Consider the following 14,973-nt stretch of genomic DNA (forward strand, 5'->3'; position numbering starts at 1 on the left):
ATTGTTCGTGAATCGTCGAGAACAGTCGAAGGTTTTAAATCGTATCTACAAATAATTGTTTGAGACTCAGCCTAACAGACTTTGCTTATCGTGTTAAAGATATTAAATCGTATCGAGAGTTTGGTTCAAAATTAGTCGAAATTTTCCAGGTCGTGACATGATTCTGGACATGACTTTGATTCCATTTCTGCAAAGATAGATGCTGTCGAGAGACGAATGGAAAAGATGACTAAAGATATTCACTCAATACGAATTAGTTGTGAGCAGTGTGGAGGACCACATTTGACAAAAAAATTGTCTCAGTATTGAACAAACAATGGAACAAAGAGAGAATGTTTCATATATAAACCAAAGGCCTGGAAATAATTATCAGAATAATTATCAACCGCCAAGACCAATCTACAATCAAAATCAGAACTATAACCGAAATGTTCCATACAACAACCAACAAGGTCCTAGCAATCAACAAGTATCTAATAATACTTACAATCAGCAAAGACCTATTTTTCAAAACAAACCACCACAAACCGATGATAAAAAGCCAAATTTTGAAGACATGATGTCAAAGCTAGTTGAATCTCAAACTCAGTTTTTCACATCTCAGAAACAAACGAATGAACAAAATGCTCAAGCATTTAGAAATCAAGAAGCTTCTATTCAAAATTTGGAACAAGAAGTAAGTAACCTAGCAAGGTTGATAGGTGAAAGAAAACCGGGTAGTTTACCTAGTGATACAAATGCTAACCCCCGGAATGAAACGGCTAAAGCCATTACCACAAGAAGTGGTATTACACTTAAACCACCTGAAATGCCTGTAATTTCTGATGACTCTATTCCTGCTCTACAAGAACCACAATCTGAGCAAGATAAGGAAAAAGAACCGGTAGTTGAAAAGGTTAATGAAGATAACACAGTTAAGGAAAAACCTTATGTTAAATCATACCAACCACCACTTCCTTACCCGAGTAAAATGAGAAAAGAGATACTTGAAGCCGAGCAATCCAAATTCTTGGATATGTTTAAACAAATAAATGTAAATCTTCCTTTCATTGATGTGATTTCAGGAATGCCTAGATATGCTAAGTTCTTGAAAGATCTAATCACAAATAGAAAGAAAATGGAAGAACTCTCGGCTGTTACTATGAATGCTAATTGTTCTGCAGTGCTGTTGAATAAGATACCTGAAAAATTATCAGATCCAGGAAGTTTCACGATTCCATGTTTTCTGGGTAGTCTTAGTTCAATAGAAGCATTGGCAGACTTAGGTGCTAGTATAAATCTAATGCCGTATTCACTATACGCTAAACTAGACCTTGGAGAATTGAAACCAACACGAATAAGCATACAACTAGCCGATCGATCAGTAAAATATCCTAGAGGAATAATGGAAAACATGCTAGTTAAAGTTGGTACTTTAGTATTTCCAGTAGATTTTGTTATTCTGGACATGGAAGAAGATTTTCGAGTTCCTCTTATATTAGGAAGACCATTCTTAAACACGGCTAAAGCAATAATAGACGTGTTTGGTAAGAAACTGACCCTAAGTATAGAGGACGAGAGTGTTACCTTTTCAGTTGATAGAGCCATGCAATAACCGCAATCTGCAGATGATACATGTTATTATATTCAAACTATAGATTCACATGCAGAATTGTTAGAAGAATTTCTAGAATTACAAGGAACAGGAGAATGTTCTTTAGGATAAGGAACTGAACCAATTGATGAAGCTGAAAAGTTAGCCGCACTCATGGCTAATGGATATGAACCAACAACAGAAGAAATTCAAATGCTAAAAGAAGAAGACAGATATCGATACAAATCATCGATAGAAGAACCACCGACATTAGAGTTAAAGCCACTTCCAAACCATTTGGAATACGCTTATTTACATGGTGAATCTGAATTACCTGTAATAATATCGTCTTCTCTTACTGAAAATGAAAAATCTCGACTCATTACTGTGCTAAAAGCTCATAAACCAGCTATTGCATGGAAGATTCATGACATTAAGGGCATAAGTCCTTCGTATTGCACACATAAAATCCTTATGAAAGGTCATAAAACGTATGTACAACGCCAACGAAGACTAAATCCTAATATGCAAGATGTTGTTAAGAAAGAAATTATTAAACTGCTTGATGCAAGATTAATTTATCCAATCTCTGTTAGTCCATGGGTAAGCCCAGTTCAATGCGTACCTAAGAAGGGTGGCATGAATGTCATCACAAATGAGAAAAATGAGCTTATTCCTACTAGGACTGTAACAAGATGGCGTGTTTGTATTGATTATAGAAAATTAAATGACGCCACCAGAAAACATCACTTTTCCTTACCTTTCATTGATCAAATGATGGAATGATTAGCCGGAAATAGTTACTATTGTTTTCTTGATGGTTTTTCCGGATACTTTCAAATTCCAATAGCACCCGAGGATCAAGAGAAAACCACATTCACGTGCCCTTATGGTACTTTTGCTTACAAACGCATGCCATTTGGAATTTGCAACGCCCCTGCAACCTTTCAAAGGTGCATGATGGCGATTTTTCACGACATGATAGAAGAATGCATGGAAGTTTTCATGGATGACTTTTCAGTCTTCGGTGATACTTTTGAATCATGTCTAGTTAATCTTGAATGAATGCTTATTAGATGCGAACAATCAAATCTAGTTCTTAATTGGGAGAAATGCCATTTCATGGTTAAAGAAGGCATCGTTCTTGGTCATAAAATTTCAAAGGAAGGAATTGAAGTGGATAGAGCTAAAGTAGATGTAATTGCTAAACTTTCACATCCCACCAATGTTAGAGGAGTTAGGAGTTTTCTAGGGTATGCCAGTTTTTACCGACGTTTCATAAAAGATTTTTCTAAAATTGCCAATCCTATGAATAAACTCCTAGAAAAAGATGCTCCATTCATCTTTTCAGATGAATGTATCAAATCTTTTAATATTCTTAAAGAAAAACTCACTAATGCACCGATCATGATAACTCCAAATTGGAATCTACCGTTTGAACTAATGTGCGATGCAAGTGATTTTGCAATGGGAGCCGTTTTAGGACAAAGGATTAAAAAACGATTTTAACCTATTTATTATGCTAGTAAGATGTTACAAGGAGCACAAACGAATTACACAACTACTGAAAAAGAACTCCTTGCTATTGTCTTTGCTTTCGACAAATTTCATTCATATCTCGTTCTAGCTAAAACGGTGGTCTATACCGACCATTCTGCTCTTAGATACCTATTTTCAAAACAAGATGCTAAACCACAATTAATCCGTTGGATCTTACTCTTACAAGAGTTCGATATTGAAATCCGAGATAAAAATGGGGCAGAAAATCTCGCCGCTGATCATCTTTCTCGTCTTTAAAATCCTGAATTAGAAGTTCTAAATGAATCGGCCATACAAGATAACTTTCCTGATGAATATCTATTGAAGATAGATTATAGTGAAATTTCATGGTTTGCAGACTATGCAAACTACTTAGTATGTGGATTCCTTGAAAAAGGATTATCGTACCAAAAACGAAAGAAATTCTTTAATGATATAAAACACTATTTCTGGGAAGATCCACATTTGTTTAAAAGTTGTCCCGATGGAATAATACGCCGATGTGTATTCGGAGATGAAGCTAGTCAAATCTTAAACCATTGTCACACAGGACCAACAGGAGGGCATTATGGGCCTCAACTTACAGCAAGAAAAGTTTACGATACTGGATTCTATTGGCCTACAATTTTCAAAGACGCACACCTTCTTTGCAAATCCTGTGACGCTTGTCAAAGGGCCGGAAAAATAAGTCAACGTGATGAAATGCCACAAAATGTCATTCAAGTATGTGAAGTATTTGATATTTTGGGTATTGACTTTATGGGTCCATTTCCAAAATCTCATAATAATCTCTATATTCTCGTTGCCATTGATTATGTATCTAAATAGGCAGAAGCACAAGCTCTCCCGACTAACGATGCACGAGTTGTAGTCAACTTCTTAAAACGTCTTTTTGCTAGGTTCGGAACACCGAAAGCTTTAATAAGTGATCGGGGTACTCATTTTTGTAATAATCAACTTGAGAAAATTCTTAAAAGATATGGAGTAACTCATAAAATCTCCACTGCTTATCATCCACAGACAAGTAGACAAGTTGAAAATACCAACCGAGCTTTAAAACGTATTCTAGAGAAAACTGTAGGATCAAATCCAAAGGAATGGTCCATGAAATTGGAGGATGCACTCTGGGCTTTTAGAACAGCCTACAAAACTCCAATTGGAACCACACCTTTCAGACTCGTTTACGAAAAAGCATGTCATCTTCCAGTAGAAATTGAACATAAAGCATTTTGGACTTTGAAGACATGTAATCTTGATTTACATGAAGCTGGACGCCTACGGTTAAGTCAATTAAACGAATCAGAAGAATTAAGACATGAAGCATACGAAAATTCGTTAATCTATAAAGAAAGAATGAAGAAATGGCATGATAAAAGAATCAAAAGTTCAAAAGAATTTAAAGAAGGAGACAGAGTTCTTCTTTTCAATTCACGATTCAAGCTATTTCCTGGAAAATTGAAATCAGGATGGTCTAGACCATTCATAGTAAAAATAATTTTTTCGTACGGAACAATAGAGTTAATAAATTCAAATGGAGTTGAATTTAAGGTTAATGATCACAGAGTTAAAACATTACATAGATAATCTAATGGAAGTTGAAGATGAAGTTAATCACAATTTCGACACCACAGCTAACTAAGTGTGGGAAGGTTCGAATCTTTTTAGGATAATAATTATTTCTGTTAGAGTTGGATATTCTGTTTTCGTGTAGTTGCCGAGAATGGAATCCGAATGGTCTTTCCCTAGCAGACCCTAAAGAACTAGTCTTCTCCCTCCATTCTGAATTTTTATTTTTTTAGGTTTTACGAGATGAAGAATTCCTTTGATCTAAACCATGGTCTAATGCTACACGCTATGATTACTAAACGTAATAATGATGCACTCCCGAGTGACCTGGTGTCAGTAATAAGAGGCAAAATGGATGGAGTAATAAAAGAACTCAGAAAAGATCATCATAAAATACATTTTGGTAAAGGAAAATCAAAATCCGCAACAAAAAGAAGAGCACAACACCTTGAAAGATGTTATAAATGCAGAAAATGGTCACACGAAGGTAAATGTTCAAATAATCAAACATATTCAAATACCGAATTTGTTACTCTATGCAGAGAAGGACCGTTCATATGTTTAGAAGAAAAGATATTGAAGAATCGAGGTTACGCTTATGTAGCTATGGAGAACCAAATCATACGACTCTCCTATGAGTCGGCTAAAGCAGGTCTCTGAGAATTCTATCTCACAGGTAAGCATGTACAATTTTTATTTTTTTATTGCTTTTAACCTTCTGATAATAAACGCTGAATCGTTCGCTATAAAGTATTAAATTGGTATTCAATAAAATTAGGTATACGTAACCGAAATTATTGATATCATACAAAAATTTATTACATCACTGCGAAATTTACCGTTTATTCTTAAGGTATAAATATCTTTAATCAATCAACCCAAAATATTTCAAAAATTCGTCAGGAGTAAAACTAGGTTATGGAATCGAAATTACTTTATCGAAAAAGACAAAAAAAGATTTTTAATTTTAATTTTTACCTTGTTTTTAAAATTAATATATAAATATTAAATTAATATTGTAAACTTTTTAAAATCAATATATTTAAGTTTGTAAATATTTGAAAAATTAATATTTTTAATATAAGTTTGTATGTATGAAAATGATATTTATATGAATTTTTAATTTTATGCATTTTAAATTTAAGTTTGGTGTGAATTTAAAAACAAAAATTTATTTTATTTCACTAAGTTAAAAATATGATTTTTAAAATTCGTCGTGAGTTGAAAACTAGGTCGTTGAACCGAAATTGTTTTACCCAAGGGAGGGACGAGAACTTTTATTATCATTATTTTTAATCTTATTGAATTAAAGTATGCCAAAAACATTTAAAAAACTCAAAAATCTTTGCTTTTAAAATAACGCTTTGAAATGACAAATTTTTAAAATTTTGTCGAGGGACGGACTAGGACATCGATCCGAAACAACCTCGTCCTAAATAAAAAGGAAAACAAAATTTTAAATTTAATTTAATTATATGTTTTATTAGTAAAGGTTATTATAACCTTTTTTTAAAAAAAAAAATCGGACCCCATGCGATCGCATGGGGTTTCCTCTTAGAATCCATGTCGCATGGAGTGAAAAAACTGGTCAGATCATAAAGGCCACGAATTGGTTCTGTCTTCCCACAAAACACACACACACATACACAAACCTACTCCCAAACACACTCAAAAATTCGCAATTTTTAATCAAATTTCACCAAATTTCTCACAAAACTTCGCTCTAATCATGCCTAGGTTCGGATTTTTTAGCAAGAAGGTAAAAATTACACTCCTAAACTCTTAAATTTCTTAATTTTTGTGATAATTATCAATATTTTACCTAATTTGATTTTGTTAATTTCTAGTGTAATTAGAGTTAAATTGTTAGTATATTATGCATGTATAATCTAGATTGATGCTATTTAACATGATTTGAAGCCAAAAACTTCAAAATTTTTAGAAATCTAGGGTTTGTGTTCTTGAGCAATTTGGGGCTTTTTGATATAAATAGGTTATGGCCGATTTTTGTCATGAATTATTGCTAAATTAAGTAGTGTAACATGTTTAGGTAGCTAAATGATCCAAACTTTGATCCTAAACATGATTTTTGAGAATTAAAGTGAACTTTTTAGGTCTATAATTCATGAACTTGATTAAATTGATGTAAATGCCATTTGAAACTTGTTTAATTGCTAGTAATGGTTCTTTTAACATGTTATTTGAGTTGAATGCTTATGAACTTTGTAAACATTTTCATATATGCTTATTTGAAAAAGTGTAGAATTGTGAAAATTGTGAAAATGTGTATAAGTTTAATTTTGATTCAACATGTTATTGTAATTGTTTCAAGTTGTTATTTTGCTAACACTAATGCATATTTGGATGCACAAATTTTGTTTTTAATGTGTTTTGCAGAAAAATACCGATACTGATGGTGCATCATCATCATCTAGGCAACCTACTCCAGAACCTGAACCAGAAATGCAATATGAGCCACAATATGAACCAGAACCTGAGCAGGAGCAACAACAACAACCTGATCAACACGTACCATATTATGATCCACAACAAGAATATGTTAATGCCTATGTAATATTTCCGATTCATTCGATAGTAGAACACCCAACGATTCATGAAGCACAGTTGCATCCTAATCTGAGATTTGATCGAAGTTGGAGAGATTACCCAACATATCAAAGTAACAAATTCAAACTGGTAACAAAAAATGTAGAAGTGCCGAGGGTAATCAATTGGGAGCCTTTGGAAAGGTTCCAACTAGTTAACTTAGTTAGACTGCATCTGATCCAAAGGTATGGCAGCTCTTCTTTTCTCGATTGGGAATGTTTATTCACCATTCGTAGGCCTGTAAATAAGGAATGGTGTGTTGAGCTTATGAGTACTATTTCACTTAATGCAGATGTAGTTAGGTTAGATGATAGAAATTTTCTTAGATTTATACTTGGCCGTAGGATGTATAGGATGTTCATGCTGGACATGGCCAGAGCTTTACAGATTTACACTCCTGGTGAATTACTACTACCAGATTATACAAATTTGATTTATCATGGGGAGCGGGTAGATAGGAATTTTGACGCGGACGCCGTCTGGAGGCGTATGTCAGATTATAATGTTTTTACACTAGGAGGAAGACACTCCTATTTAGATATTAACAAATCAGAGCTATGTATTATACATAGATTTTTAGCTAATTCGATTACCCAAAGAGGTAAAAACAAGGAGAAGATGACCTTACACGGTTTATTTTACGTTAAGTGTATTCGAAACCCTAGAAGCTTTGATAATATTCCCTACTGTGTTGGTTTTTATCTGTCTAAAGTAGTGGCAGGAATACAGGACGGGGGAGTAATAGGAGGAGGTATTTTTGTTACTCTCATTGGAGAGTATTTAGGTGTAGATAGGGATCAAGAGGGTCCACTTATGGTATGTAGGGAACAGGATGATACTTTAGGATTGAAGGTCTATCAGGGTGCTAAGGTATTAAAGAGCAGATGCAATCAGGCAGTACCATATGATGGTAATCATCCACAGGTAGAGAGAGGTTCAGATGAGGAAATGGAGGAAGCGGATGACATTAGGGATGTCATTAGGGAGGCTATGACTGACGTCTACCAGCATATAGATGAGGTAGAAATGACAAACTAGGATAGACATAGTCGATACGAGCAGTGGCATGCCCAGGATGTGTTCGAGCATTCTAGGCAACGACAGCATGATAGATGGCACTATCATCAGCATCAGATCATGAGCCAGCTATCACCTCAGGATCACTACGTACCGACCCGACCTGCTTACTATCCTCCACACCAGTCCGATATGCAATCACCATTTACTCTCTACGACCCTAACCAGGCCTATCAGTACACCTATAACCAACCATGGAACCTGCCCAACGACATGAACTGGAACCCCTATCCAGATTGATATAGTTCCCATTGGTGATTTTTATCTTTTTATTATTTTTATTTACTTATGTTTAAAACATATGATATTGTGATACTTTAATGTAATGTTTAATATTTTTATTATTTTGTACTAATATTTCATATTTGGTTTGAAAGTGGGATGTTAAGTCCCATTTCAAATTACCATGCATATTATTATTTGTATGTATGTATTTTGTCAATTGTACACAACAGGGTAAAACAGCGCATTTTCAAAGACTGGCATTAAGTTCAGCAAAAGCTACTAATTTTGACGACAAAACGAAAAACAAATGTGATGCAACAACAAGACGGAATGAACAAATGATGTGCACCATTTATCATTCAGCAAACAAACGCCAATATGTTTGGAAACTTTGGTAAAATTTAATCATTTTTCTACGCTAATCACCCTCAATAATTTATATTGTTACTGATTTCTTGCAAATGAGGGCATTGCAAGATCTTAAGTGTGGGAAGGGGTTAAATTCTTTCGAATTTTTAAAATTTTTGACTTATACACTTGGTTACCATTAAAAATACTAGTAACGCAGTAGTTGTATTAGAATCTAGTGCTCTCTGATAATAAAGAACAGCCCTAGTCTTATATACTGACTACCCAATTCTAGTAAAAATTTTCAAAATTTTCAAATAAATGAATTCAAAATCATGTTTATACATATTTATGAACGATAAAACTAGGTGTTAACACCAAAATTATTGTTACTTCGGAAAGGACATAAATTGAGAAACAACCCAAAATGTTAGAATTCATTTAAAATGGAATAGAGGACAATAAAAAGGCAAAGAAAGGAAAACAAAAGCCAAGTGTGGGAAAAATTTACCTAGTTATTTAAAACATATATCACATATTTTTGTACAAATAATTAAAGATACTTTTGTTTTGGAAAAAATTAACCGTTTTACCCGGTAAATTGTAATATATGAAAGAAAGATGGATCTACACGATGAATCAATTCCATCATTAAAATGAAGTAAAGTCTTCCAAAAAAGACACGCGCTTCTTGATTTAGGTCAGGAAGTTGTCTTCCAGACCAGTTGTAGAGTCTACGAAAAACCTTGAAAAGTTTTCTCAAAAATCAGCTGAAAATCCACGGACCTCAGCATCCAACAGGGTCGCCAAGTGGTCAGACTTATCCTAACCATGAGAGGATCTGTCTAGTACAATGGGGGCACCGTGCAAATTAGCTTATAAGACTAATGAATCAGATCCCCAGAAAGGATAATCTCCTTAAAGATCAAAAAATCAGCTTTTAAGACTGATATTACTCAATCCTTGAGATTGACCTTAAAGATTGAGAATTACAAACTCATGAAATTCGATGATATCTAAACTCGAGCTTGAACGAGAAAATATTTTGATCAAATTACAAACCGATTTGTTTTCTGAAAACCCAATTCTAATGCGTTCATTACCATTGAACGTAAAATCCTAGGAATTCACCTGGAATTCATTAGGTCACCTAAACCAAATCTGGTGTCAACCGTAATAACGGTGGTTGCATAGCATGGTCGAAGACATGACCTTGTGCCAGATTGAAAAAACTATAGGGTGATCTTTACTATTGCTCCTACAAAGGATAATAATTGCATCCGACACGATATAGACCAAAACTAAAAGCATGTCACGGGACATTGCCTCAACAGTTGCGTGTTCAACGCTTTCCTTTACAATCGGACGGTAGTTTACCGAAAGGTAATATACGGAGCAAGTATACTGGACGTGTTGCTTTCCCAATACAAGGTTAGCAAGTGGGTCACACAAAACCGCAAGTGGGTGACACAAAACCGCAAGTTTTGAGCTAAAATTTTCAAATCTGAAACCCACAAAACCCACAAAAAGATTTTGCAAACACCGGTGAAGGGTTATTCCGGAAAACTTATCTAGGGTAAAAGCTAGATTTAATTTTCAAAAGATCAAATATTTTCATAAAGATCCAATTTCCTTAAGGATCTAAATTTTCATAGTCATGTGGGACTGTAAACCACATCGTTACTACCATTGTTCATACCGCCGTATAGAAATCACTGATGTATAAAGTGTGAAGAATAAAGAAGTGATTCTAGTATTTTTATTTCAAGACTATATTGCTTGAGGACAAGCAATGCTCAAGTGTGGGAATATTTGATAATGCTAAAAACGAATATATATTTCATAGCATTATCCCTCAAGAAAGACAAGCTTTTAGTTGCAATTGTTCTATTTACAAGTGATATTCGTTTAAATAATAAAAGGTGAAGACAAAAGACAGATTCGACGAATTGAAGACGCAAACTACCAAAAAGCTCAAAAGTACAAAGTACAATTAAAGTGGTCAAAATTACAAGAGTACAAGGCGCAAAAAGCAAAGTACAAGATATTAAATAGTACGCAAGGACGTTCGAAAATCCGGAACCGGGACCAGAGTCAACTCTCAACGCTTGACGCAACGGACTAAAAATTACAAGTCAACTATGCACATGAATATAATATAATATATAATTAATTCTTAAAATTATATATATATATATATTATATTATATATAAAACCGTCGGCAAACAAGAAAATAAATGAATGTGAGCTGAAATCTCAGGCCATGCGACCGCATGGCCAGCAAGACCAATTTCCATGCGATCGCATGGCAGCAGAAACCTGGCCACATCTATAAATTTCAGCATTTTTGGACGAAAAAACACATTTTTTTCTCTTCTCTATCTCTCAACGTAGTATATATATATATATATATATATATATATATATATATATATATATATATATATATATATATATATATATATATATATATATATATTATAATTTTAATTTTAATTTTAATTTTAATAATAATAAGGGTATGTTAGCGAATGTTGTAAGTGTGTAAGTCGAAATTCTGTCCGTGTAACGCTACGCTATTATTAATCATTGTAAGTTATGTTCAAACTTTTTAAATTAATGTCTCGTAGCTAATTTATTATTATGCTTATTTAAGCCGAAGTAATCATGATGTTGGGCTAAAATATTAAGACGGGGTAATTGGGCTTTGTACCATAATTGGGGTTTGGACAAAAGAATGACACTTGTGGAAATTAGACTATGGGCTATTAATGGGCTTTATATTTGTTTAATTAAATGATAGTTTGTTAATTTAATATAAAGATTTACAATTGGACGTACCTACAAATAACCATATACACTCGATCGGACACGATGGGCGGGATATTTATAAGTACTAATAATCGTTCATTTAACCGGACACGGGAATGGATTAATAGTCAATGGACTTATTAAAACAGGGGTGAATTATATACAAGGAAAATTGGTGTAATTATAGTTTAAGTCCCCAATTAGTTGGAATATTTGACTTCGGATATAAGGATAATTTGACGAGGACACTCGCACTTTATATTTATGACTGATGGACTGTTATGGACAAAAACCATATGGACATATTGAATAATCCAGGACAAAGGACAATTAACCCATGGTAATAAACTAAAATCAACACGTCAAACATCATAATTACGGAAGTTTAAATAAGCATAATTCCTTTATTTCATATTTAATTGCACTTTTAATTATCGCACTTTAATTTATTGTCATTTTAATTATCGCACTTTTCAATTATCGCAATTTTATTTATTGTCATTTTATTTATCGCACTTTAATTATTGTTATTTACTTTACGCTTTAAATTAAGTCTTTTATATATTTAAAATTTTACATTAGGTTTTAACTGTGACTAAAGTTTTAAAATCGACAAACCGGTCATTAAACGGTAAAAACCCCCTTTTATAATAATAATACTACTTATATTTATATTTATACAAATATAGTTTTAAAAATATAGCGTTAAACTTGGCTAGCTCCCTGTGGAACGAACCGGACTTACTAAAAACTACACTACTGTACGATTAGGTACACTGCCTATAAGTGTTGTAGCAAGGTTTAGGTATATCCACTCTATAAATAAATAAATAACTTGTGTAAAATTGTATCGTATTTAATAGTATTTTGTAGTAAAAATATAACTATTTCGTATACACCTCTACGCACATCATATATACTATTGGTATATACACTCAATCATCAGCTCCTTAGTAGCCCATGTGAGTCATTAAATATGTGGAAATTATCATTTGGCAGCTAGCATGAAATATCTCACAAAATTACAAAAAATATTATAAATCATTCATGAATTATTTACATGAAAACAAACTTACACATCCTTTATATCTAATCCATATACCAACGACCAAAAATACCTACAAACACTTTCATTCTTCAATTTTCTTCATCTAATTGATCTCTCTCAAGTTCTATCTTCATGTTCTAAGTGTTCTTCATAAATTCTATAAGTTCTAGTTTCATAAAATCAAGAATACTATCAAGTTTGCAAGATTACTTCCAAGCTTTCTAATCCAATCTAAGTAATCATCTAAGCTCAATAAATCTTTCTTATTTACAGTAAGATATCTTTCTAATACAAGTTAATACTCATATTCAAACTTTGATTCAATTTCTATAACTTTAACTATCTTATTTCGAGTGGAAATCTTACTTGAACTTGTTTTCGTGTCATGATTCTACTTCAAGAACTTTCAAGCCATCCAAGAATCCTTTGAAGCTAGATCAATTTTTGTTACTTCCAGTAGGTTTACCTACTAAACTGTAACAATAACCCGGGAACCTCTAAACCACCAGGTTTTTCTAAACCATTGTGGAAAACAACGGCTCGTATTAGAGGAACACCATATATCCCTAGAAAATTAGGAAAACGAACCAAGTTTGAAGAAGAAGAAATCAGTGATTCAGATTAGAGGGTTGTAATTATGTTGTGTATTATATGTATTGTAGTGTGCTTGTACTTTTATGTTCTATGTAAAAATTGTTTGTATTGTTTGTTAATTATCTTTTACGAATCTAATCCTTGTCTATTTTACAGTATAAAAACAAAATGGACGTTAAGGGTAGACAATCAAATATTTTAGAAGACCTACCAGAGGATATGATTGAGGAAATCTTATCTAGAGTCGGTCAGAATTCACCAGCACATTTAGTTATGGCGAAATTAACTTGTCAAACATTTGAAAGACTTTCCAGAAATGCCTTAGTTTATATAAGGCTTTCCTTTGATAGGTGGGGTATATCACATTGGGGAGACCGTAAGTTATGTCGTGTTTTCTTTAAAGCGTTAAATGCGGGGAACCCAAATGCAATTTTACGCTATGGGTTAAGAACCTATTTTGACTCAGCATATCCCAACATAGGGTTTCGTGATGCAATATAAAGAAGCATGTTATGCTTACGGGTTAGTGATGTTCACTTCTCACCAAAGTGAGAAAAAGAACATCGGATTTCAACTTTTAAATAAAACCTTCCCACAAGTGACGGATTCAGTAGTTGGGGTGAGAAACAAGGTTTTTAGATGATTACGGGGTTGTTGGACATTACGAAACCCTCGTCCCTTCGACGATGTTACAACATGCTGTCTTGTCAATGGCCACAACGGTTATGTTCCACAAGACCAAGGATGGGAAGTAGTCTTAGTAAAACCAGATTGCATTACTTGTTTCTGGACGTATGAATTACGTGTTTTTATTGCCTTTGCTGAACGACTTGCGTATTAACTAGGATTGTTGTCACAACTACTTTGTATCAAAGTTTTTATGTGCTATATTTCATGCTTTATGTAAAATAGCGGTATTGTAAGTTTGCAAAATATTGTATATAAGTTTGAATGTGAAATATTATTGTAATCAGTTTTTCATATAGAATTGTAGTAGTTGAATTGTATATTAGCTACTAAGTATGAACTTAACGGGTAGGTACTACCCGAATTAAAACTATAAAACGCTAATATGAAGAAAAAGCTTTTATAAATAAGTTCATATTATGCTACGAAATACTATTGACTACTCTTAATATTCTATATGATTAACTTAATTCTTTTGGCTATTTTTGAAGGAAATGGCACCGACTACTCGTCAGAACTTGAACATGAGCGAGGAAGACTTTCGTGTTTTCCTTGCTGCGAACATAGCTGCGGTGCAAGCTGCAATGCAAAATAACAACAATAACTCTGGTTCTAGTAGTGGAACAAATTCCACAAAACTCGTGTAGGATGCTCCTACAAAGAATTCACTGCCTGCAAACCTTTGGAATTCGATGGAACCGAGGGTCCAATCAGATTGAAACGGTGGACCAAAAAGGTTGAATCGGTGTTTACCATAAGTAAATGTACTAAAGAAGACAAAGTAAAGTACGCTACGCATACCTTCACAGGTACTGCGTTAACATGGTGGAACACCTATCTCGAGCAGGTGGGACAAGATGCTGCTTACGCACTACCGTGGTCAGCATTCAAGTACTT

The sequence above is a fragment of the Rutidosis leptorrhynchoides genome, chromosome 5, assembly GCF_046630445.1.
Source record: "Rutidosis leptorrhynchoides isolate AG116_Rl617_1_P2 chromosome 5, CSIRO_AGI_Rlap_v1, whole genome shotgun sequence".
Lineage (NCBI taxonomy): Eukaryota > Viridiplantae > Streptophyta > Magnoliopsida > Asterales > Asteraceae > Rutidosis > Rutidosis leptorrhynchoides.